A 6,000-nucleotide genomic window follows, 5' to 3' on the forward strand; every position below is an offset into this window, starting at 1 on the left:
TTATGTATGAGACATAACAAGTGATCCTTTATTTTAAAAAGTAAAATTACAAATATGTATAAATTTCATAATACAGATAATTTAATGTATATATTAAGACCACAAACATAATTTCACCTTTTTGAGATTAATGTTAATTTTTAAAAGCAGAAATTCTGAAATATAAAGTCTATATTGTTAGAACATTTACTAGGAATTTTTTATGATATAGAATATTATCTGATTGTTTGTAGATGTAGGGGACAGGGAAAATATTTTTGGTCTAATCTTGTTAAGTATTTTTTCTTCCAGACTCAGAGGAGCCTACTCTTAATTTCTAGAATTCTGTTAGTTAACCTGAAGACTGAGAAGGCCAAGATTTACAATGTGGAAATGAAACCAAGGTGTAATTGGAATTTGGGTGAACATATTTACTCAATTCATTTTTTAAAATTTGAGACAGAGTCTCTCTCTGTCACCCAGGCTGGAGTACAATGGTGTGATCTCACTGCAACATCTGCCTCCTGGGTTCAAGCGATTCTCCTGCCTCAGCCTCCCGAGTAGCTGGGACTACAGGCGTGTACCACCGTGCCCAGCTAATTTTTGTATTCTTAGTAGAGACAGGGTTTCGCCACGTAGGCCAGGCTGGTCTTGAACACCTGGCCTCAAGTGATCTGCCTGCCTCCACCTCCCAAAGTGCTGGGATTACAGGTGTGAGCCACTGCACCTGGCCTCAGTTCATTTTTACAGCACACATACGTAGCACTAAATTCAAAAGAAACAAAAATCTTATCTCTCACCTTTTCTGAAGCTTTAAAATCACCCTTTTCAGAGACAACTACACTTTCCAGCCTCTTCTGTGTTCTTGAGCAGATAGTCCATGTAAATAGCAGAGTACATTGCCTTAGAGTAGACATTCAAGATTTGAAAGTATTCCTTTACTATCTCATAATTCAGTGTTAGTCATATACCAGTGTCATTATGGATTTCATCAATAAAAATTTTGGTTCAATTTATTTTCACTATACCCAAGTGTTTACTGTGGAGGAAGGGTCTGCAGTGTCCTTGGCCACATTTAAAAAATATGGTTCATTCCGGACTGTTTGCCCAGATCTCTGCCTGGTGCACAAGAGATATTGTGGCCTCTACCACCATCACCACTGGGATTCTCTTCACCTCTCTCCTCTACTGAATTTCTTGTTTTCTACTCATTCATTCTGGTGGAAAACCCCTTCCACTTGCTTTCTTTGAAGAGTGACTTGGAAATAATTCACGTGGTTGAAAGGATTTTATTCAAGAACAAAAAACCAAACACCGCATATTCTCACTCATAGGTGGGAATTGAACAATGAGATCACATGGACACAGGAAGGGGAATATCACACTCTGGGGACTGTGGTGGGGAGGGGGGAGGGGGGAGGGATAGCATTGGGAGATATACCTAATGCTAGATGACGAGTTAGTGGGTGCAGCGCACCAGCATGGCACATGTATACATATGTAACTAACCTGCACAGTGTGCACATGTACCCTAAAACTTAAAGTATAATAAAAAATTAAAAAAAAAAAAAGAAAGGATTTTATTCTACCCTTCTGTTTTTGGTGTCTCCCTATTCTTGGCCAGCAGGTTCCTAGGCATGTTCTTTTCATAGTAGATGGCAGAAACACAAGAGGCTGAGCCAAAGCATATTTAAAGTATCTATATCCATTGTAATCCACCCAAATTCTGTTGACTAGACACATGGCCAAGCCCAACACCAATGGGGCAGGGATGAGCTCTGCCAAGGGTGGAGAGTAAGGGAAGAATTGTGGGCAAATATTCTAAGCCACCAGATTCATACCAACATTACTGGCATGACTGTGAGTCAACACATTCCACTGTGGGGGGCAACTGAGCAATAATTAATGATGTCATTGAGAATAGTTTATTCTTCACAGGCTTCTTGTAATTCAGGTCTCTGCCCAAATGCCACCTGATTGAACAGGTCTTTCTTGACCACCCACTTGACTAGCCCCACCCTTCTGTCAGTCACACTCTTTCAGATTATTTTTAAAAATTTCCTAATTTCACCAAACACTAAGTGACATTCTTTGATTTTATTTATGTATTTATTTATTTTATTTTTTGAGATGGAGTCTTGCTCTGTCGCCCGTGTCTGAGTGTAGTGGCATGATCTCGGCTCACTGCAACCTCTGTTTCCCGAGTTCAAGCAATTTTCCTGCCTCAGCCTCCTGAGTAGCTGAGATTACAAGCATGCGCCACCACGTCCAGCTAATGTTTGTATTTTTAGTAGAAATGGGGTTTCACCATGTTGGTCAGGCTGGTCTCGAACTCCTGACCTCAAGTGATCACCTACCTCAGCCTCCCAAAGTACTGGGATTACAGGCGTGAGCCACCACGCCCGGCCAGGCATTCTTTGATTTTAAATAATGTGTCAAAGAAAGTGACATTATTTGTCCCCATGTTGATTGTCTACACTCTTGGACATAAGTTCCACAGGATCAGGGGATATGCTTCTCTTGCTATCATTGTATCTCCAATATCTAGAGAAATGTATGGCTCAGAGAAGATGCTCAAATATTTGTTGAAGGAATAAAAATGAAAATGGATTGATTCATATTTAGACTCTAAATAGAGGTGGAGTACTGCTGCCTCCTTTAGAGAATAAAACTCAAGGCTCTGAATAGTATGAGTTTCTCATATTTAGGGAAGGAAAATATGTGAGGACTAAAGTAGAGTTAAATGCACTGAGGAACCTAATATTTATAAGGATGCAATTTGGAATAATATTACTTCCTGGATTTAATTGACTTCTGGTAATTTGAATGTAGTGTGAAGGAATCAACCCTTATTCTTTGATTCTGGAACTCACACCACACAAAATAATGCAGTGGTTGAGGGCATTGTCTCAGAGACTAAACCTCCACCACTTACTAGTAGTTTACTTAATGTCTTAATCTCAAGTCACTTAATCTTTAGTATCTGTAATAGAGATATAACAATAGCATAACCATGTCGTAGCACTGTGGAGGGTATTATATGAGTGAAAACATGCAGCATGGTTAAGGCACTGCCTGTAAGTTCTGTATAAGGGCTTCCCACAGACCTCCAGATCTGGCTTGCCAAGACTATAAGTGGCATCCAAAAGGCATGGGCAAAAGCCCTGAGTCCATACCTTTTCTGAATTCTTATATTAGTTCTAATAATTTATCTGATGATTTTTTGGTGTTTCCTTGGCTTACTATCATATTATCTAAAATATTAATTTTATCGTGTTCTTTTTATGTATTTTCTTTCTCTGGCTTTATTTATATAATTTTTTGAGATAGGATCTTTCTCTGTTGCCCAGGCTGGAGTGCAGGGGTATGGTCATAGCTCACTGCAGCCTGAAACTCCTGGGTTCCATTGGTCCTTCCACCTCAGCCTCCCGAGTAGCTGGGACTGCAGGCACAGGCCACCATGGCTGGCTGGTTTTTAAACTTTTTGTAGAGACAGGGTCTCCCTATGTTGCCTGGACTAGTCTCAAACTCCTAGGTTCAAGTGATCCTCCTGCCTCAGCCTCCCAAAGTGTTGGGATTACACGCATGAGCTGCTATGCCTGGCCCTCTTTTTCTTGCTTTAAAGCAGGGGTCCCCAACCCCCGGGCCACAGACTCATACTGGTCTGTTAGGAACTGGGCCACACAGCAGGAGGTGAGCAGTAGGAGAGTGAGGAAAGTTCATTTGTATTTACAGCCACTCCTCATCACTCACATAGTAATGTGACTAAGGTCCCCCTTCTGTCAGATCAGTGGAGGCATTAGATTGTCATAGTAGCATGAACCCTATTGTGAACTGTGCATGCAAGAGTTCTAGGTTGTGCATTCCTTATGAGAATCTAATGCCTGATGATCTGCCAGTGTCTCCCATCACCCCCAGATGGGACTGCCTATTTGCAGGAAATCAAGCTCAGGGCTCCCACTGATTCTACATTATGGTGAGTTGTATAATTATTTAATTATATATTCTAACATAACAATAATAGAAATAAAGTGCACAATAAATGTAATGTGCTTGAGTCCAAGCAGGAAAGTCTTTCCCTATAAAACCTACTCCAAAATATTGGAAGATGTGAGTTTCACTAGATGACTAGAAATCAACATAGGGAAACATCAAACATGAAAATGCAAGAAAACGTAACACCTCCAAAGAAACACAATAATTCTTCAATAAAAGACCCCAATCATAAGGAAATATATGAAATGCCAGAACAAAAGTTCAAAATAATGCTTATAAGAAAATTCAACAAGGTACAAGAGAACACGGATAGATAATTCAACAAAATCAGGGCAACAATGTATGATTTGAATGAGAAATTCAACAAAGAGAGAAACATCATAAAAAAGAACCAAACAAAATTTAGAGCTGAAGAATTCAATGAATAAAATAAAAAATACAGTCAAGTGCTTCAAAAACAGACTAGGCCAAGCAGAAGAAGGAATTTCTGAACTTGAAGACAGGCTGTTTGAAATAACATAGGCAGACAAAAAAAGAAAAAAGAATGAAAAAACCTTACAGGATTTGTGGCACACTATTCAGTGAACAAATATTCACATAATGGGCATTCCAGAAGGAGAAAGTTGAGGGAAACATATTTAATGAAATAATAGCTGATTTATTCATAGATGGCAGAAATAAAAAGAAATAATAGCTGAAAACCTATAAACACCATCTTGAAAACATGCAAAACTATAAAACTCACTGGTAGAGCCAATGCACAAGAAGAGAAAGGAATCAAACCTTATCACTACAGAATACCACCCAAGCAAAAATAATAAGAGAAGAAGTAAGGAACAAAGAATATATAAAACAACCAGAAAATAATCAATAAAATAACACGAGTATGCCCTCACCTATTCATAATAACCTTGCACATAGACAGATTAAATTCCATATTTAAAAGATATAAACTGGCTAAATGGATTTAAAAAAAAAACAAGACCTAACTATATGCTGCCTATAAGAAACTCACCTCACCTATAAAGACACAAATAGGCTAAAAGTGAAGAGATGGAAAAAGGTATTCCATGCAAATAGAAACCAAAAGTGAGCAGGAATAGCTATATGTATATTAGACAAAACAAATTTTAGGTCAAAAGCTGTAAGAACAGACAAAGAAGAACATTATATAATAATAAAGGGATCAATTAAGGAAGAAAATGTAACAATTGTAAGTATATATGCACCCAACACTGGAACACTCAGATTTATAAAGCCAATATTATTAGATCTAAAGAGAGAGATAAAGTGAAATACAGTAATAGTTTGGGACTTCCACACTCTACTCTCTGCATTGGAGAGATTATCTAGACAGAAAATTAACAAAGAAATATTGGATTTCAACTGCACCATAGATGAAATATACCTAACATTTATGGAACATTCTGCCCAATGGGTGCAGAATACACATTTTTTTCATCAGCATAATAAATACCTACATCAAAAATAGAAAATTTCCAATAAACAACCTAATTATGCATCTCAAGGATCTAGAAAAGAAGAACAGGCCCAATTAGTAGAAGGAGAGAAATAATAAAAATCAGAGCAAAAATAAAATTGAGAGTAAAAAATACAATAGAGCAATGAAACAAAAAATTGTTTTTTTGAAACAATAAAATCAACAATTAGCCAGACTAAATAAGAAAAGAGAGAAGACTCAAATAAATAAAATTGGAAATGAAAAATGAGACATTACAATGGATACCACAGAAAAAAGGATCATTAGACAATACTATGAAAAATATATGCCAATGCAATTTTAAAACTAGAGGAAATGGATAAATTACTGGACATATACAACCTACTAAGATTGAACCAAGAAGAAATAGAAAACCTGAAAAGACTAATGACAGGTAATGAGATTAAATCAGTAATAAAAAGACTCCCAATAAAGAAAAGTCCAAGAATGGATGGTTTTAATTACTGAATTCTACCAAATCTTTAAAGAATTAATACCAATTTTTCTGAAAATATTTCCAAGAA

Source organism: Pan paniscus, chromosome 20 (assembly GCF_029289425.2).
Source record: "Pan paniscus chromosome 20, NHGRI_mPanPan1-v2.0_pri, whole genome shotgun sequence".
Taxonomy (NCBI): domain Eukaryota; kingdom Metazoa; phylum Chordata; class Mammalia; order Primates; family Hominidae; genus Pan; species Pan paniscus.